The 21,283-nt window shown below is 36.1% G+C and overlaps 1 protein-coding gene across 1 annotated transcript in view; it reads left to right on the forward strand.

Moving 5' to 3' along the window:
- Spag16 (sperm associated antigen 16) overlaps positions 1-21,283 on the forward strand; it is a 479,924-nt gene that overhangs the window by 151,367 nt on the left and 307,274 nt on the right. The gene's annotated exons all lie outside the window — the stretch shown is intronic.

Here is a 21,283-nt window from a genome sequence, read left to right on the forward strand (position 1 = left end):
AGAGAGAGAGAGAGAGAGAGAGAGAGAGAGAGAGAGAGAGAGAGAGAAACAGCAACAAAAACAAAGCATAAAAAACCTTCCATTGTGGAAGCTGCTGTATGACAAGTGTGTCCCTCAGCCCACACATCCTCTCTTGCAAATGTTCACTGCAGTAAGTCACTGATCTGGTTCAAGATCTCTGACTTCTGTGACATCATCAATATTGATTCCTCAGGACTTCTCTCAGTTATCCTGTTGTTGCTCTGTGTCATAGACATCCTGCAGATTTGAAACGTGAGACTGACCCTTTCATATGTCCCAACTGGCAGCAGATGATACAGATTTTGGAGTGGACTATCTCAGAGCCCTGGATCTGGGCATGGGTGGTAGAAGAGTTGGTCAGCTCACCCACTCTCTCTTATCCATACTACCAGGACAAGCTCCCCAGCACTGCTCTGGCTAGGCCACCAATGCTGTCATTGTCAGGAGCCAGGGCGAGCTCTTCTGCTCTTATTTCCTGGGGCCAGCTCATCTACACCCTACCTCCAGAGTCATCTCCACTGTGCTGCTCAGTCAAGTCCACTTTCCCAAGTGCTGCAACCTGGTTATGACCATGCTTTTGGATACATACAATATATAGCAGTATCTTCACTTTAATATTGACAACACAGTTGTTTGGTAAGCTTTCACTGATTCAAAAAATACCTCTGACCATTCAGCATAACTTCTTGTGTGTCTTTCTCCCAGAACTTACTTACTCTTTCAAGGATTAAGGACCACATATATTCTAATTCTACATTTCCCTGTGTTTTATATACTCATCTTTGACTAGCTTACATTTTTCTCTTTAAAATATTTTTAGAAGATTAATAAGGTGTAATGAAGATATGTTATCAGAATAAGTGTAGAAATAAATATCCTGAGGAAATTTCCATAGAAAGCTTTTCCTCCCTTGTACCATGTATGAGGACTCTTTCAAGAAGGTTCTGATAAAGAAGCCAAATTTGAGGAAGTATAGTAGAGTTTAAAAAGTAAAGTTGCTGTAAACTCATTTACTCTTGCATTGCTATTTTCCTCCCATCTCTTTCACTTAGATGTTCTCTTACACCCCTGAGGGTGTTGACTTTCATTTTTCTTCTCTAAATTAGGTAGTACATATGCAGTAGCATTCTAATTAGCCCCTTTCTAGTTGCTCTCTTAGAATACTGTAAAGTTTCAAGATACGACTTTTCCTGAACCTATAGCAGATGACCCAGGATGAGAAAGTTCAGATAGCTACAGTTTCAACAGAGTCAGCAAGATGCCTGACATAGCCCAGGGCATCTGTCTGTCAAAGTCTGATGATGACAAACAACCCTGCAGAGGATCAGCCTTGGGGGCTGATGTTCATGACTTTCACTTTCCTTGGTAATCATATGTCAAACTGCAAAAAGTTGCATAACACAGGGTTTTTATATACATTATTAGATATATTTGATGTATTTTGCCTGACAGACATACTTCATTTTAATGGATTTCTCTTTAACGAATCATTAGTAAAGGATTTCTCCCTCTCCCATATGAATTTTATATTGGCCGATTAGTCAATATCGAGTGGTACATACTTGAATATTATTTTTTCAAGTACCTGATTATAATCTATTTATGTCAATTTGAAATGTTCATCCAATGCCTTTCATTTGTTTCTCGTTATTATTGTGAAATCATTATTTATTGGTGGAACTACTTTTGGTTGAAAAAGTATAGCCACTTTTAGGTTTCTTAAAAATATAATCATGGGCAGAGCTTCTTGAAATGAACTTTGGTGACTAGTTTATGTATGTTATAAAGTAGCCTTCATTAAGCCAACATGCACCTTCTGGAAGTCTTATGACATGTTTCACAAACACGGCAGTTTTTTAAACTTTTTTTTCCATTAAATTCAGATTGTGGCAGAGAATTACAGAAGGCGCGGGGGTGGGGAGAGTCCTTTTATCCTGAGGGAGAAACCAGTGTATTTCCAGATGATTTATTACCAAGAAAACTCTTACTTGCCTGCAGTAGCCACAGACTCAATTGTTGAGCGAGGTGCTACTCACAGGTGACATGCACTCAAGGACTAGTCTCCTGCATACTTTTCACCTGCAATCAATAGCTAGCCTCTTCTGACATAGTTTTGAAGGTTTGACATTTTGTATAGTAACAATAATGTGAATTTAATCTGGAAAAGCTTCATACTAAAATGAAAAATTATCTATTTTGATATTGCAATATAATTGCATCCTTCCATTTCCTGTGATTTCTCCTGCATGTTTTAAGACTGACTCCCCACACAAGACTGTTTTTGCTTCTCATATGTACACAGAAAGGTTCAAAGCACACACTTGCACATTTACCTGCCCCCACCACCACACACACACAAATGGAGTACACGCTGAACTCAAATAGCAACACAAATGGCTGGCATAGCTGCTTTTCTATCATTCCTCCTCTAGACTGTGGTTGTTATAGCATGCTGCAGGAAGGCAAGTGAACTAAGGCTTAAAACATCCCCAAGAACCACAAAAACTCTTCCTATTTCAGCTTGGGACACCAATGATGCTCCCTCCCGCCTTAGACCATAACTGTCCTCTAACAAGACCAAAATCAAGACTTAAGGCATGGAGAAAATAAAGCTAAGTAAAATAAGGCAGCTTTACCTGAAGAAGAAGGCCTATAATGGAAAATAGGAATATATCATCTGTGAGGACATTGCTTAAAATATGGAAGATAGTCATTCTACTAGAAGCAGAGTTTCAAATTTAGTTTCTTTTCCTATAAACTGGAGAACTTTAGAGTTCATATTAAATATGCTTAACTGTATCACAACAAAGGAAAATTAAAAATATGTATTCTGTAGTAAAGAAACTAACCAAAAGTGGCATTTGTTAATGCTGCTTGATAACTAAGATGTATTAAACATAAATTATACATGTGTGTGTGGCCAACGATTACTTTGCCAGACTTTGGAAGCAAGATTAGCCTCCAGTATAGACTCGTCATCTATGAGTACTCTTAAATGAACTCAGTGTGTGGGAGAAGACACACAAAGCCAGGAAATCTTTGCCTGTAACACAACCCCATGCCAGATATTCCAAACCGACTTAGTGACTAAAGCTCATTTACCATCAACACTGCACACAGTGTCTTTGGAGTCAGTATCAGGGCTCATGGACACTATCCCTGCGGTGATTAGAAATAGTAGAAATGTTGACATGGAAGCTCAAAGATGGTGCTTGACCAGACTCAACTACAGCCAGTTAACATCTGGATGACAATCTCACCTGCTCCTCTTTTCTCTTCATTATTCTGCACAGTTAACCTATTAGGAAGTTTAAAAGTATTTTCTGAATTGCATTTTGAACTTTCTATTTTCTTAGTTCCATTTTATGTGCTAGTTGCATGCCAAAGGTTAAGTAGTGGAATGATAAGTTTGTTCTCTTTTTATTCTAAAACCCTCTATCACTTCATGGCTGGATACAGAAACTTATTCATATAGTTGTTTTCATATGCTATAGATGTGTTATAGATCACAGAAGATCTTAAAAGAGAAATATGTGCAAACAAAGTAGTGTCTTTGTCATTCTCCATATAATTTAAGGTCAATCAGAAACTAATATAAATATGTGCACCTTCCCACTAACTACACCCCAAGAATGAGAGCTGAACTATTTCCATAACATTTTGCTAGACATACCCAGCTTTATGAACAATAGGAGGAGACAGGACCCCTTACAGAAAGTGTGCGTCTTGAAGAGCTACATATACCATTTCAGTCCAAAGAGATTTTCTGTTTGTGCAAATTTAAGATTATTAAATGATTTTAATGGGAGTAATTTTACAGCTCTAATTACAATGCTTATTATCATGAAGAATTTCATATAAATATGTTGCAATTAGCATGCTCTGAGGAAAACCAAAGATGATTTGTCTTACTCAGGATTTTCTGAAATTCATAACTTCTCTGTATATTATTTCCTCAACTCCAACAATATCAGTGGACTATCTTTGTATAAACGAAATGGTTGATGTGGAGTCCCCCACAGGATAACCAACAAAACAGTTAAAGAGATACACTCGGCTGGATTAGTTCCCAATGCCCATTAAATCACAGGACCATGCGTTTTAGATACTTAAAGTTGCTTTTTTAAATTTATTTTTCAGCCAAGATATACACATTCTTAAAGTGCCAGAAAACAAATTTCTCTTCTCAAATCCTATCCAACCAGAGATCTTCAGAGAATTTCCACTTACATGTTGATTAATTCCATTTTTGGCGGGTGGTTTAGGAGACCTGCAAAACCTTTAAATCCAATAAAATAACTCCACTGCTCAAGCAGTGTTCAAGCATCTACGTGACCCTGCGTTCCTAGTGGATTAATACTCTTAATTAACTAGGCACTTCTTAACATATAAGGAAACAATAGTGATTTCAGAAGATATCTATTATTTATTTTCAACTGTTTGTTCTACTTCCTCAATTTTAACCTGCCAAAAACTAAGCAAATGCTTATGAAAAATTTATGACTTCTCTCCTTCCTTGACCTTTTAATTAACTTTTAATCTATGGTGTTATACTGGGACATCTCTTGATACCAAATGTGTCTAACATGTAAAAGATGGGGATTTAAATGATTTAGATAAACATCTGCCTAGCACAGAGGCATTAAGTTGGCAAAATTAGGATATAGGTTGGTGAGTGACAGTTGTTTTCTGAAAATAAAAGGTGATGTTCCTTTCACTTCAAACAAAAGCTTGTATTTACAAATATGTGCAACAAGCATACACACCTATATAGTAAGCTATTGCATATTTCTGTGCAAAGTCTTAAAAAATGAAATAAGAGGAAAGGTGCTACCTAGTTATTCATGAAAGACATGTTTTGCTAGATAAAAAAAATACTCCAAATTGGTAAATTCCATCATGTAGTGAAGCACTATTGTTTTGTTTAGTTGGAGTGGATTCTGTCAACAGCAATTTAAAATAATCAGTTCAATGATATGATCCTTGGTTGGTATTCAGATAATTACTATGCTTATGCCTTGTAATTTTCAGCTATTAAATGGAATACAAGTAGCAAATAGAGACAGGAAGGTTTGATTCTTAATACCCCCTTTGCTGTATATGTGCAATTTGCCTTCTAATAACAGAAAGGATGCAGCATTTCACATACATTTTATGCATAAAATGAGAATAATCCTAACTACATAATGCATGCCTACGTAAAACAAACACCTTGAGATTTGTGCAGTATGTAGTAGAGACAGAGAGACGGTGTAGAGTCCATATTGTTCATAAATACTGAGTAAAGTGGTCTCTGTTGGTAAACCTGCCATAAGGAAGACAAGGAGAAGAGGGTGTATTTGAGGCCTGGACATTGTAGGTTTCAAAACAATAAACACATGCACACATGCACGTGCACATGTACACACATGTACATACATTTTCTTGGAAATACTTATAAGGTTAAATAAGGATGTCTAGATGAAAGATTCAAAGGAATTGTTAAAACACAAAAGATCAAATGTGCACTAACACTAGGAAAACCCAAGACAAAAGAATCTCAGAAACATGATGGGATCACAGAAGCCTTAGCTTATTATGGGATTTGGATTCTCAGACCTCTTCCCCCACAGTTTATGAACTTGTTTTCCCCGATCCAGCTAGCATACAGGAAATATGCTGCCAGCATATATTTTTGTTTTCATTTATTGAAACTTGAAAATAAAAATTTAATTGTATCACTTTTCCTCTTTTCTTTCCTCCCTCCAAACATTTCCATATCTCCCCCCTTCAAACCTCTTATATCCCCAGTCACTCATCCCCAAACTTAAGTCTTTTCTATTATCAATATTACATATAGGTATAGTAGACAAGACATGTAACTTAAGTCTTTTTTATTATCAATATTACATATTTGTATAGTAAACAAGACATTTAAATTAAGTATTTTTAGTATCAATATTACATATTTGTATAGTAGACAAGACATGTAACTTAAGCCTCTTTTTATTATCAATATTACATATTTGTATTGTAGACAAGACATGTAAGTACAACCTGCAGAGTCTGTTTAGTTTGGTTTAGTTGCATACGATTCCAGACTTTACCAGATAATCAATTAAGAGGCTTTTCCCTGAGAGAGGCTAATTATTCATTTCTCAGAGATTGTTGGTTACCTGTAGTCCTTGCTCTAGAGGTGGAAACCATTGAAATCGCTGACCTCCATGTCTTTATTAGGCAACCACATGGTTGATATATGGTGGGTGTAGCTTCCCTGCAAATTCTAGGAGGCACAATTTCACAACAGACCTCATGGTCCTCTGACTCCTGCAGTCTCTTCAACAACATTCCCTGTGCTATAGGTACACAAATGTATATTGAAAATATAGCTACTGGGGCTAAGCTCTCTAATCTCCACTGAACTCTGTGTTATGACCAGTTTTTGGCAATGGTCCCTATTGGTTGTAAAAAGAAACTTCTTTGGTGAGGAGGTAGAGCTACATTTATATATATGTGTGTGTATATGAGTACATTTTAGGATGCATTGGGGATTATGCTGGTCTAGTAAAGTGGTGCTAATAGGCTTTTTTCAAGATCTATAACTCCCATCAGTCCCAGGTCGTTGGATAATTATTTAGTACCAAGCATGTTAAAAGGACCTTAAGTCCAAGTTAACAACTGCTGGTTACCACCAAGATATGAGTGTCAGTATTACACTTTCAGGGGTACCTTTTCATGATGATCATTGTTAGAGTTCATAGTTAGCACAGCTGGATAAGGCTGTTAATGGCTTTCCACTCTTGGCAGCTCACCCAGGACTCTATTGCTTTTATTTTTTCCTCTTTGTTATAAATTATTTATTCTTGATATCTTTACAAACGCAGGTATGAAACATACCTGGCCTTTAGGTTTTGTTCCATTGTAACTATTATATTTTACATTTTAGTCATCATGGTTTAATTTTTTAACAATATTATTTTGATGGCCATGGTTTATTTTATATTGGTATTTTTTTGACAACAAAATTTTGGCCCACAGATCCATACCTAATGTTATGAATACAATTCAAGTATTTTTATTTTTGGAGTTTATTTTGTTTCTTTTTACATGTTTTTGGATTCCATATACATATGAGTATCTGAGATAATTAATTTTCCATTGGAGATGTTAGAATAAAACGGCAGATATAATCATTCTTGCACTAGAGGTCAGGTTGTATTATCTGCCTGTTCTCTCTTGGAGTATGGACAGGAATTAGACCCAGGAGTTACTGGGGAGTGAATCCCATGAATACACATGTGTGCAAAGAGACAAAGTTTCCTCCAAGCTGAAGAGCTTGACCAAAATGAAGCAATCTTGAAAGGACACTCACTGCCAATGTTTTCATCAACAGGAAGGCTTTGTAGACTGATTTCAAGTGATTCAGCATACAGAGGTATATTTTTTTACTTGGATATTTTATTTATTTACATTTCAAATATTATCCCCTCTCCTGGTTTCCCCTCTGGAAACTGCCTACCCTATTCGCCCTTATCCTGCTCCTATGAGGATGCTCCCGCACCCAGCGAACCACTCCAGCATTCCTCTACTCTAGGGCATCAAGCCTTCACAGGACCAAGGGCCTACCTTTAATCTCCTTCTCACAATAAGTGCTAGATTCACTCTCCACATACATGCAAACTTTTCTAAATTACATATTCTGTGTTCTCAGATAGTCCAGAAAATTAAGAGGCAGAAGGCATCTGTGTTGAGGCACAACTTCCCAATGGATCGTTATTTTGAGTCAGAAAATGTTTATTATTGACAACATTCCTACATACCTACAAAACTCAAGCAAATATATTGAAATGTCTTTTGAAAATAGAGTACACTACAATTACAAATTACAAGATATCAATTATTTTTAAAATTATATAATTTTATAATCATTTAATACAAAAAATTTATGTATTTTATGTTATAGTATGCTTGACTTTTTAACTTGATTCTTTCTCACCCTAAAGCAATCATTTTCATTCTTGTTTTTGATATGTTTAATTTAACTTTTCTCTCTTTGTTTTATTTTTATTTTTATGCTCCCTTCCTTTATTTCATTCATTTGTTCATTTTCTTTTTGCTGCTATTTTTATACTTTATGTTATGCTTTTTATTATTTATATCATCATCTGACTTATGATCATTGGTATTGTGTTAACGTCTTTTAATTGATCTTAATTATTTATATCTATATTTGTTTAATTTGGTGCCAGAACTATGGTAAATGCTTGTTTTTCTCTCTCTATGAATAAATACTACTGGGCACTGAGCAACCAAAGGAAGACTATTCACAAAGAAAATCCTCAAACAAACCCAGAGTACATCCATCTCAACAGATGCACAAATCACAAAATTAATATAAAAGATACAGGAAAAGTTAGGTAATCTAATTAATTCCACAATTAACCAAGGCCAAACCTGAGTTTTCTTAAAAGAATTTAAGATCTGTAGAGATGGCTCAGCACTTAAGAGCACTGACTGCTCTTTAAGAAGATCCAGGTTCAATTCCAAGCACCCACATGGCAACTCACAACTGTTTGTAACTCTAGTTCCAGGGGATCCTACACCCTCACACAGACAAAAATGCAGGTCAAATACTAGCAGACATGAAATAAAGAGAAATAATAAATTTTAAAATGAATTTAAAATCTATTTGTAAATGCGACTAGTGTTGCTAGAGAAGACATAAACAAGCTGGTGAAAGAAAGAAATTTCAGATTTTGAAAAGAAAGCATCAACATGAATGAGGAATCCAGCAAGGAAGTTGAGATTTTGAAATGCAAACAAATTCAAATGGTGGATACAATCAAGAAATGCAATGGAGAGATTCCCTAGAAGAGAAGACCAAGGGGAAGGAAGAATTACCAAGATGGAAGACAAAGACAGGGAAATGCTGCATTTGGATATCAATAATGCAAGCCACACCTTTACCTTACCAGGTTCCTACCTTCTGTGGTTTATATACAGCATATATCTATTTATCACGGTTCTGGAGAATGAGAGGTCCAAGCCGAAGATGCTGAGAGGACTGGAGGCTGGGGAAGGCTGCCCCTTATGCTTCCAATATGTTTTAGTTGCTGCATGCTAGGAAGAGAATAGCTCAGAGACCTCACATGGTAGACAGTGGAGGGACAAGTTCTCTAAAGGACCAGAGCTGATAGAACAAAAACTATTATATAGATTGTAAACCAATCTCTTATAAATGGCCTACACTCTATGTTCTGGGTAGTCCAGCAATGGCAGTCTCAAGATGGCAAGGTTAAAAGGAATCTGGTAGCTGTTCAGTCCATGAGGCTGGATTTCAGCAATCCCAATCAGATGTTCGAGCCATGGAGGGTTCCTGGTGAGCTGCTGATCTTCATTCCAGCTTGAAATCCTGATAAAGTGGGTTCCAATACCTGTGGATGAATGTCTCACCACAGGACAGATAAATTTGCCAGCGAGACTGAGGGCAAGCAGGAAAAAACAGTTTTCTTCTTCCATGTCCTTTTATAAGGGGTGCTCTCAGAAGGAGTGCCCCTTATTTATGGTGGATTTTCCTGTCTTGAATAGTCTGATCAAGAAAATATCTCAAAGGCATGTTCAACAGCATGGGCTTTAGTTGATTAAAGGTATAGTCAAGTTGGCAACCAAGATTAGCCATCATACCTTTTAAAGGTTTTATAATAAAATTGTAGCTTACTTACGTTGTAAAGGCTGTATTTTTGTATGCCTTAGCACAAACGCATTGCTAATTAAACATCATAGCACACATACGAGGACATGTGGACCAGAACCCATTTCTTTACACCATTTATTTACTTTCTCTAGAACTGCTACCCATGGTTTATACATAGCTCACCTCCCCACTTCTCCGCAAATGTCGCCATTCACTTGGGTGATGACATTCTACTCTATTTTTGTATCATCTACCTCTCTATACTCTGACACTTTCTGTTCTTCTTACCAGACCTAATTAAAAAATATTCCTTAATGCTATCCAATCATATCTAAAGTATGTACCTGTCATATTTATTATCTGTACTCTCACTAATCTCTTTCCTATGAAGGTAGGAATTTCAAAATATCTTTATTTATTGCTAGCTTCTAAAATTATGTCTCATAAATAGTAATTCAATAAGTGCCTGATGAATTATAATGAAAGAATAAGTATCTTGTAAGGCTATGTGTTGATAGAACATGGAAGAATGAGTCAGTGGAGAGGTATTCAAATAATTTGATAAAAGAAAACACTAATGTTGAAGTCCATTTGTTATTTCAAAAGGTATCTGTAGATCTTGCTACAGTTGTATTTAAGAAACATACTACATATATACATATATATATATATATATATATATATATATATGTATATATATATATAAATACATTTCAACTTGGTCTTTTAATACCTATTTAGATAGTTAAATTGGAGGGAAAAATAAGAATATTTTTATAATCTTGTATTATACTTGTGAATTATTTGAGCTTACTAAAATAATATGTATGATTATTTATACTAATATAAATACATATAGGTATATGATCTGGCAGTAATACAAATGATGAGCTCTAATTGTATCACATTCTGAGTTAAATAATTTGGAGTGCTAAAATCTATTTCTTAGAGGTTAGCACTATCTTGTGAGAAGTAGTCTAAACAAGCCTACATTTGCATACATTGTTCTGTCATCTTTGTTAATATGTCTGTACAACCATATTTAGTTCATCCTTTCATCACTTAGAATTAAGTTGATAAGTTGTTTCTGAGTTAGAGTCAATGAAATGATATTGGAAGCTGACCTTTAACTAAATTACAGAAATCTGATGTATACAAATGAACAGATTTCAGTTGTGCACGGTATGATGCTCTAAAGGAGTTTAACTAGGCTCCATGGCAGCTTTCTAGTCTGGATCTGCTATTAAAAGAACACTGTAAATTCACTTAAGATGTTCAAATATTGATTTGTTTTTATTCAAATAATAATTGTGCATTGATAAAATAGAAATATGACCTCAAAAGAAAGAGGAACTATTTCATATTTTATATTATTAGTTTGTAAAATTGAGATACTTTAATTATATTTTTATTTGGAAAATAGAAAGATGATAATACCCACTATTGCCACCATGATAAGACATTAAATATTTTATTTCATGTGTTTATTATAAATTCACTAAACTGATAGCAGCATTTATTTGCTTTTACAAGACAAATTTTTGAGTTCATGTCCAGAATAAATAAATATATTTTCTTATACTATCATCTCATGTTCTTAAGCATTATGTCACCAATATATTACCCCTAGTGGGTTTTTTGTTTTATTTGGTTTTTGGTTTGCATTTGCTTTTGTGTTTTTTGTTTTGTTTTGTTTTGTTTTGTTTTGTTTCTGAGCCCCGGTTTCTCTGTGTAGTCCTGGCTGACCTGAAACTCACTTAGTAGACCAGGCTGGCCTCAAACTCAGAGATCTGCCTGCCTCTGCCTCCTGAGTGCTGGGACTAAAGGCTTCTACCACTGCCCCTTGACTAAGTAATTTTTAATTAATTGCATCAGGAAATATTTTTGGTTTTGTTGTTTTGTTTTTGTTTTTTCTGTTCATTTTGTTTTGGATTTTGGTGTTGTTTTTGTTGTTTTTTGTTGTTGTTGTTGTTTTGTTTGGTTTTTTTTGTAATAGTATTCTGATTCTTCCAAGTGAAACCAGAAAAGCCTTACAAGTGGGAAAATACAGATGCAATTCACACGGAGGAGCTGCAGATATTTGAGCACTTACTGGTCAAATGTAGAAGATTAAAGATCACTCAAGTTGAATATAAAACAACAAAAATAAAATCTGGAATGTGCAAGGATATGCCACAGAATTCTTGCTCTGTATGAAGCAGAAGGGGAAATATCTGACTGTGTAAAACTGACAGAAAATATTTATTTCCTCTGTTAATGTTGTTGATCTTGAAATATGCCAGGGCCTATTTAAAATATGAACCTCTCTAAAAGCCAGACATCATGAGTGCCCCATTCCTCTCCATTAAATTAGCAAACCTTGCTTAGCTTGAAATACCACTCTGACCTGGTCAGGCAAGCCTATGATATTACAGTTTCTCCTTGACTGTTGTACCTCCTGAGCTTTATCAGCCATATTCAAAACAGCATGTGTCACATCGGATTCTTTGGAGAAGCTGATTCCCAAGTGCGCATCCTCTTACATCTTTGAGAACAGAGGATCACCTCAGTGTACAGATCTGCTTCTCTAGCCAGAGTGCATGAGATCACTCTGCCTGTGGTATAAGCATAGCTTCCTATTGTCACCAGATATATCTTCTCAGATGCACATATGCTTTTAAAACTTTTTCTTTCTGACACCGGAACAGCTTATATCTTTGAGGTCTAAGAATTCTTCATTAAATTAAAAAAAAAAAAAGCTTGCCTTGGTTACCATCCCTGGCTCACCTTCCCATGGTCTCCAGAACCATCTTCTTTGGACAACAGCCTTTTGACCACCTGAAATCACCAACTACTCTCATGCTGAATTTTTGTTTCTGAAATATTGTAGCATTTTGCCAATGAAAATCCTCTCCAGACATCAAAGCTTGGAGAAAATGTCATCTCCCCCATGATCCTATTCCTGGACTCTGCCTTTCACGCCCAACTCAGAGTGAAATTCCCACCAAACATTATTCAGCCTGCATTTCCTGCCTCTTCACTCTGTATTTATTATACTAGCCATTACTCTTTTATTATTAATACGGAATTATTTATAGGCAAGCATAATGGCACATTTTAACGCTTTGCCTGCTATACCTAACAGGGAACAATAGTTATAATAAAAAAATCTTATTTACTGAAAATATCGCTATCAATACTTACAATAAAATATTTTTAAATATACATAGTAACAACAGCACAGGAAAACACACATGATCTCTATATTACAAGAATGGAACATAAGAATGCTCACATTAATAACTGGATGGATTTAGATGGATGTCTTATTGGATATAATAAGTAGACAAGGAGACAGGAAAATAAATCAAAATTATTCTTCGATTTCAAGTTTTCAGAGGAAAAATGATTTTCAGGTACTGCATTGGAAGGAGTGACTTCATAACTTCCCCAACTGTCATCCTTTGTTACACTACTGTCCTCAGCCACTAGACTCCCGGGGAGTTGGGCAGATTACACACTAGGAGCACTGCAGACAATAGAGCTGAACCAGGGTAGGGCAGGGAGGCTAGAGAATCAATCCCCTCACTTCCCAGGTGCTGTGGTTGGCTCCATTCACATGAACTTTCCAGCTTGGTCTATGAAGAAAAGCTCCAGGTAGTGCAGAATACACTATATATAATCCGCAATAACAAATCAGTCATGTTGATTGCTGCCCAATCCAGTTGTACAATTCAGGCAGTAGACAGATCAATGTTTTTATTTTCTTTTTGTTGTTGTTGTTGTTCAATAATTTAGTTGTTTCTTGAGAGAAGGGTACCAGCCTTTCTCAATATTCTGCTCTTCTAAGAAAACATGCGTATCATTTCAATCACCTAGAGTAGCACCATGGAAATGCAGGTATTAATAATGGCCCTCATTGTTGATGTTTTATGTTAGAATATACCTTCGATTAAAATCAGGGTAGGATTAGGTCATCTGCAGCCAGATACCCAGAATATTCAGAACTCCTGTCCACATGACAAGTAGAAAGCCAATGTTACTATATTAAGGGTGACTTGTTTAAGATATTAACATTGAATAATTTATAAAATGGCCTCAAACTCAAGGCCAAGACAATAAAAATGATTTTTACACATGTGGCTATGCTTGTCTGTTCCTTTTTTGACAACAACAACAAAGCACCTATAAGTTACAAATGTGTTAGCATGACTTAGAAGTGAAATGACCTGCATTGAATATATCAGAATTTGTGTAGGAAAGATTTGATTGAAATAGTGGCTTTGTGTTATAACATATCCCAAGTACACGTCGCTGCAATTTTTGTTGGCTGTCCAGGCTTCTACTCTCACTCTGTTACCACTAAGTGTCACACCTCCCTGAACTATGAATAAGACAGAGAGATACAGAAAACACTCAGTGTGAAGAGAAAGAGTGCTTACTTGGAGATGGAAGGGCAAACCTTTAATAATAATAATAGTAATAATAATAGTAATAATAATAATAATAATAATAATAAAACCAACAACAATACTAGGATGATGATGGTGTGTCCCTTAGAAACAGTATTGAAATTCGGGTTTCGACAACTTTTTCCTCTCTTTTAAAAGTGATAAGAGAATTTGTAGAAAAATAATTGTATAAGAGAACATGTCCTTCTATGCAAAGATGGGACACAAAGTTTATACCCATGACAGTCATTGGCCCCTGCAACATTATAGCCATCCCAATATGTGCTGTATCACCATCCTATTTTTAAATATAGAGACATAGACATGGATTTCTCAGAAGAGATGATAAAAATATTGTGATAGTGTTAATAAATGAAAAAAGTCATTTATTTTAATTGCACAGTAGGCCGTGTTTGCTACTCATCTATGTAGAAGATCCACTCCCCAAACTGAATGACTATTGCTATGTAGTATAGTAGTAGATGTTTTAACATAAGCCATTACCCCGAACTTAGAGAAAACATATTTTAACTGGGTATAGATAGAGCCTGGATTTGTTTTAGTAAAAACCTGATTTTCCCAAATTCCTTTGGTAACTACGGTTTCCCCATAGTAGACACAGAAGTGGATGTAGTTTTTATTTCCTAATAAGACTCACTGGGTATGAGATCTGACTCAGAGCCTTTTCCTGGGAATATAAAAGGGATAAATAAAAATGTAACAGAAAAATTACTAAACTGTCCCTTGACAACCAAATGGTAGATCATAAATTGGAGTGTCTATGCAAATGAAGTAAATAATTAAAAACTCCAAGAACAGCATTGACTAGGTGGTTGATGACTGGCAATTATAAAAGCTGAATTTTTAATATGCATACATCTAAGGAGCCAGTAAAAATTAGCTTGCAGACTAATGGACTTGCCTTTCTTCCAAAGCAGAATTTTAATGAGCGCATTATTTATAACAGGAGCCCAAGAAGTGAGGTATTCTTGCTTAGTCTCATTTTTTAGATTCCCTGACACCTTATCCATTAAACCATGAACTTCTTTACAGGAAAATAATGCTTTATACCCTGGAAAGTAAAGGTCAAAATGACCTAGGAAATTAGTCACACTGTATCTACTCTAAAGATATGCAGTGTGGGACACCATATAAAGTTGACTTCTACTCAAGGGGCATATAGCGCTTCTTTGCATTCCCCGTGATCATTCCATGTAAATTTTGTTCCTGGTGCTAATAAATAGTTCTCCATACACAACCTAAGTGGTAAGTTTATGAGAAACATAGGATCATGGAGAATATACAAATTGTTTTTAGTATATTTTGCAACACTTGAGGATACTTTTAATAGTTCTGATGCTGATATCTTGTTTAATGGCTAATTCTTTAAAGCCATTGAAAACATTTCTTCCTTTATTCAGCAAACCAATTTATTACTTGCAGTCTATCTTCTAAGCATTCCAGCATCGCTCACTATTTTCCTTAAGGTTAGATGGCTATTTTTCATTTGGAGATTTCAACCAGAGCTCTGTCTGGTCTTGCTCCCATGACTCCTTCCTCTGTAATGGTGAGTAAGCACCATTTGGCAGAAGGCATCTGGATTTTATTGTCTAGGTGACATTCTCCCCATAAACTATGACTCAGGAAAAGTCAGGTCTAAGGATGAGTCAGGGGAATAGATAACTCAGGGATGCTTTCAGCAAAAATCTACCACTCTGTTCCCAAGTTCAAATTCTCACCTTCACCCCAGGACTGACCTAAACTCCCATGACTAAGAGACAGGACAAAAGGAAGCAGTGCCAAGTGGAACATGACAAATGAGCTTGTCTTCTGCTGGTGTCTTTACTCCCTTGGAATTCTACAAACCTGTGCATATGCTCATAAGTACAGAGCTGGACTTCCTGAAGACTCACATGGTAATTTTAGGACTTAGTTTACTATATGATGTCCACCATGGGAAAGAAAACAGGAAAATACCCACAACATCATAGGTACAAGAGTATGTCTTCACTGGCCATCTTTGAGTAGCAAGGTAGAGATTGTAAAGTTACCTGGGAACACTAGATGGTGGGTACAGTTAAGTTTTCGATACTCTTGCTTCTGAGGATCTATGTTTCTTTTCTTTTCTTTGGGCTATTTTTTTTTCCTTTGGTACATTTTATTGAGAGATTTCACTTTCTGTTGGATCTTTATGAATTTCTTTTTTAGTATATAAAACCATTGTTTATTTTTTTGTTAAAAATACTTTAACATTGTTATTTCCTTCTTATTTGTGTGTGCATATGAATGTGTTTGGGTGTGTGTTGGGTGTAGAAATGTACACATATGTGTGTGTGCATGAATGTAGATGCTAGAAGTTGACCTTGGGAGTTCTTCCTTGGGAGCCATGTGGCTTGTAAGATACAAACCCCAGCACAAACTTGGGAGTTATTAGTGGGAGCCTCCTTACTGCATATGTTTATTGCATTCATTGCACAAGACATGCAGCTGTTGGCTCTCTTTTCCTATCTGTTCCCTTCAGTTGGTATCATGGCTTTCTCTATTCCCAAGATGCTTTGGAAGTACAGCCTCAGATCTCAGATTTTTGTTCTCCCTGCATTGTTTTCTGCCGTCTGGACCTCAGATGAAGACACACTGCCCTCTCTTTTTACTCTGGTTCACTTTTTTAGACAAAAATCCAACACCTGTAATTTAGTTAGACATTTTTAACTCTTTAACTTAGAAGAGAATCTGTAACTAATTAAAGAAAATCTCAAGATACATTTTCATGTAAAACTTTCCTTTGGTCTGAAAGTTAGTTCTTCATAGGTACTTGCAAGTTGTCACTTTGAATAATCCATTTCATGTGAACAACACTAAATAGAGTGAGTACTTATGTATACAGGTGTGTGTGTGTGTGTGTGTGTGTGTGTGTGTGTGTGCGTGTGCATGTGCGTGTGTGTGCAAATACCTAAAGGAGACCTCACAGAATTGAAAAGGAGTCAGAAGGAGTTGAGGAAAAAACATGAAGAAGAAATGATGTAAATGAAGTTATACAGTATTCAGGTTTGAAATTCTCAAAAGTGACAATAAATGTTAAAAGAGAAACAATCTCTTATTTATAGAAGTAACAACGTGAGTTTTTGAAAGCATCCTTCAGGAGAAGTGGCTTTTTCATCCCTCTTGCACTTTTGTAAGTATAAATACATGACCCATAACATTTCCAGCTTTCCCTGTTGTCACACCTTAAAACGGCAAGCACAAAATTTACGGCTTTTACAGCAGAGAAGCAAATGCCCTTTAAAGTACTCTCTGATTGACATGAAAATTAGAAGAAAATAAGGAAAGGCAAAGTTTTAAGTTTTATGTACCAAAAAAAAAAAAATGAGATGTCTGATGATGGAATGAAAAAGCTGCTGCTAGTCTGGCCTAGTCTGTCTTTCTATGCTTATAAAAGGATGTTCAATTGTCTCAGAGTCCCACACTCTATTAAAGAAAAGTGCCAGCAGACATGGTCTTATTAAGCAGACTGTATCTCACTATGCCTACAGCCCAACAGCCTGCCCACCCCTGAGACAATGCTTCCTCAGAACATTATTTTGTTATTTTGTTAGGAACATTCCTTCAGTTGTATATCATGAAAGACTGAGGTTAATAGGAAATATAAACTGGAAAACCTGTTTAGGGATATCTGCTATTAAATAAAGTTGCCACAGATTAAATACTTTCCATGTCTGAGGGACAAATGGAAGTGTTTGGTAGACACAATAGTGACAGAAAGAAAGGAACTTGAAGGTCACAATTTAAAGAATTTAAAAATAGAATCCAAGATGATGTGATAAAAATGGACTTTTTAAGTGAAAGAGAAGATTACAAAATTGAATGAGATGAATTTTGGTACTCACAGGGAACTTTGTTTGCATAACATGGATTTGTGTTTCTAATGTGATCAGGTTGGAAGAGCTGAATTATTCCAAACTTCTATCATAAAGTTAAAATTATGATTCTTATTTCTGCCTCTTTCCCCTTTGATAAAAACCTTTGGGTATCAGATTAATATGCAAAGTATATTATAATCCCATATTTCTGCAACAAAAAGACAAAGAAGCACTAAAATTAAAATTTAAATAATTAGTAATGAAAGGATGTAGGTATTTCCTATTCTAAATATAAGCTATGGCATTGGTGGAAAATTTTAAATATTAAATATATATAGGATTATGACATGTGTATGTAAGCATATGTACATATATATGCATGCATATGTATTTATGCATATGTATATATACATATGTATGCATACATACTCATACATACAAAATGGAAGAAATCAGTATCACAGTTATAATTCTTTCTGAAATTGACTTATAAATTTAGCAGAAGTCAAATTTTAAAAAAATCCGATGCAGGTTTTTTATGGAAAGTCAAATGTATTCTAAGAACCAAACAGTAATTTATAGTAAGACTAGTCAAAGCCAGCATGGTGAAGCATGTCTTCAATTCCAGCCTCAAGAAGCAGAGGCAGGAGGATCTCTGTGAGTTCAAGGCTGTGAGATCAACCTGATCTACATAGTGATTTCCAAGACAGCCAGAGCCACATAGAAAGACCCTGAAAAACCAAGGTGGTAGTCAATAGTCCATAGCCAATAGTCAATAGTCAAGATAGGAATGGAGAGGTGGCTCAGATGATAAAGCACTTGTATTGCAAATATAAGAGTCAGATGCATAATTATTGGCAATGATAATTAAAACTGACCCCTATAAGAAGAGGAGAAGCTGAGGCTGGAGAATAATTGGAATGTACTGTACGACTACGGACTGTAACTAAAAAGAAAATCACAGAAAAGGTGGAAGAAATGGAGGATTAGAACTGGAATTAGTCCTCTGACCTTCTCATGAATTTTGGGAACATGTGCCTGTATTCACACATACAGGAAAATCCACAAGCATCTAGACAGACAGCCCTCCCCCAGAAACACACACACACACACACACTAGCATATACTTAAACTTGTGATACCACCAAACATATCAAGTCTTATGTTCATGACTTTGAATGTCAGTTCAAAATGAACAAATAGGAAAATTAAGGAAAATAGACTGTGCAAAACATAGGTCCAAAAAAAAAAACATGTCACTAATTTTCTACAAAAGTGACATTGTATTTGCTATGGTTAAAAGGAGAGCATAAGGGAAGTAATCTAGTCCTCTGAACAAGACCATATCATCATGAATGAAAGTCATGCTCTGAAAGATAACATGGCCGCCAACAAAAACAAACACCCTTCCCCCACAACTAATCAGGCGTTGTGGGGAAAAATATTGGCCACAGTAGTGGTGGAGGCCGGAGGCTTCCATGCTGTGGTGGGTCCCACATGCACGAGGAATGTCTATGGTTCCAGCCGCCTGGAGGCTTTGGCGGCAGCAGGCCCCAATGACGCGAGGAAGTCCTTGGTTCCAAAAGGGTTTATTGTCATGGCAGATGGTAGATGGATCTGGTTGTACCCCTGTAAAACTCAGGGCAGTCCCAAGTTATATAGGGAGGGAGAAAGGGGAGGATCTGGGGAGGATGGGGGAGGATCTGGGGAGGCGTGCTTATTTTGCTCTGACCTCTGGCCTTCATTAGTATGTAAATCCCTAGGCCCTGAGGCCTCTAGTCACACCCTCTACCTGTGCACTTTGGGAGGGGCTGTAATGGTTGTCCTACATGACTGAACAATGTAATTCTATGGATACTAGACCGATTTTCAGGACCCTAGGTTCTAGGGGTACGCCGAACTCCTGCTGGTTCTCACGCAGAGTCTTGGGGTTCTAGGCAACTGCCCAACCATGACCCAGAATACCCTTATGCAGTCCCACAAGGCATGATGGTTCTGCACTGTAATACCAGTCCTTAGGAGATCTAAGTAGGCCAGCATGGGCTATATTATATAGTCCAGGCACAAAAGCAGAACAACAGCAAAAGCTGCTTCCAGCACAATAAAGAAACCTAAAATAACTAAATGAAATGGAAGAAATCAAAATTGGAGGGGGTAATCTTGTCTTTGATTTCGTTCTACTGTGTGTGAGTGCAGTGAGAAAAGGCATCAGAATCCTGGAGAGGGCCCTCAACTGGAATAAATAGAGCTCACACCAATGTCAGATCCTGCCCCTTCTCAAATCATGAGGAACAGTTTTATACTGACAAACTACCCAAAGCACAGGGTTCTGTTTAAGCTGTGTAAACTAAGATGCTAATATAAGGAAGGATTACATCTGCAGGAAAAGTGCAGAATCTATTTCACTTCCATGTGGAAAAGATTACATTTGGTCCAGGTTTTGTAATAGATAGAAATTAATTCCAAACAAATACTACATGTGAAAGTTAAGTATAAAGCTGCATTTTATACTTATAAAGACTTATTTTTGTTTGTTTGTGCGTGTGCATGTGTGTGTGTGTGTGTGTATGCCATTTGTGTGCTACTGCCTGAGGAGGCTAGAAGAGGATATTGTATCCTGCATCTAGAGTTACAGAGAGTTGACATATGGCTGTGAGTCTCTTATAGGTTTGGAAAAAAAATCAGGTCCTCTTAAAGAGCATTAGACATTTTTAACTGCTGAGCTCTCTCTCTAGCCACCAGAGTAAGTCAATATTTTTTCTCCTCAATGTTTAGTAGGAAGGATTTACTATACATGCCACAAAATGTTATTTCTAAAAGATATTGATAAGTTGGATATTCCTAAAAATTAAATCTTTTACAAAACAGAAAAGACACTATAATGAAAGAAGATCGCTGAGAAAAAAACAAATGCCAGGATACAGAAATATAAAATAAGCACAGCTCTCTGAGAAAAAAAGGATACTTTTTTGATTTGAAGATTTGAACATAGCACTTTAAAGATGTTCAAGAGACTGATACATATGTGGAAAGGCATTCAGTATCCTGAGTCACTGAGAATTACCAGTTAGACAGGATGAGCTACTACAAAGTCCCTAACATATCTGAAAGTAACAAAGGTGGAAAACACCTCCTTTTATCAAGGATTTATAGAAAATGGCAAAACAATATTCAAAATAGAACTGTTTACAACAAATCTCAAATAATGTCAAATGTCCATCAATAATAGATTCAAACAATGAGTAAGGCAATCTCATTCATTTTGATACCACAAAACAATACTTAGTCTGCATACAAGAGTT

The sequence above is a fragment of the Grammomys surdaster genome, unplaced genomic scaffold, assembly GCF_004785775.1.
Source record: "Grammomys surdaster isolate TR1022 unplaced genomic scaffold, NIH_TR_1.0 126546, whole genome shotgun sequence".
Lineage (NCBI taxonomy): Eukaryota > Metazoa > Chordata > Mammalia > Rodentia > Muridae > Grammomys > Grammomys surdaster.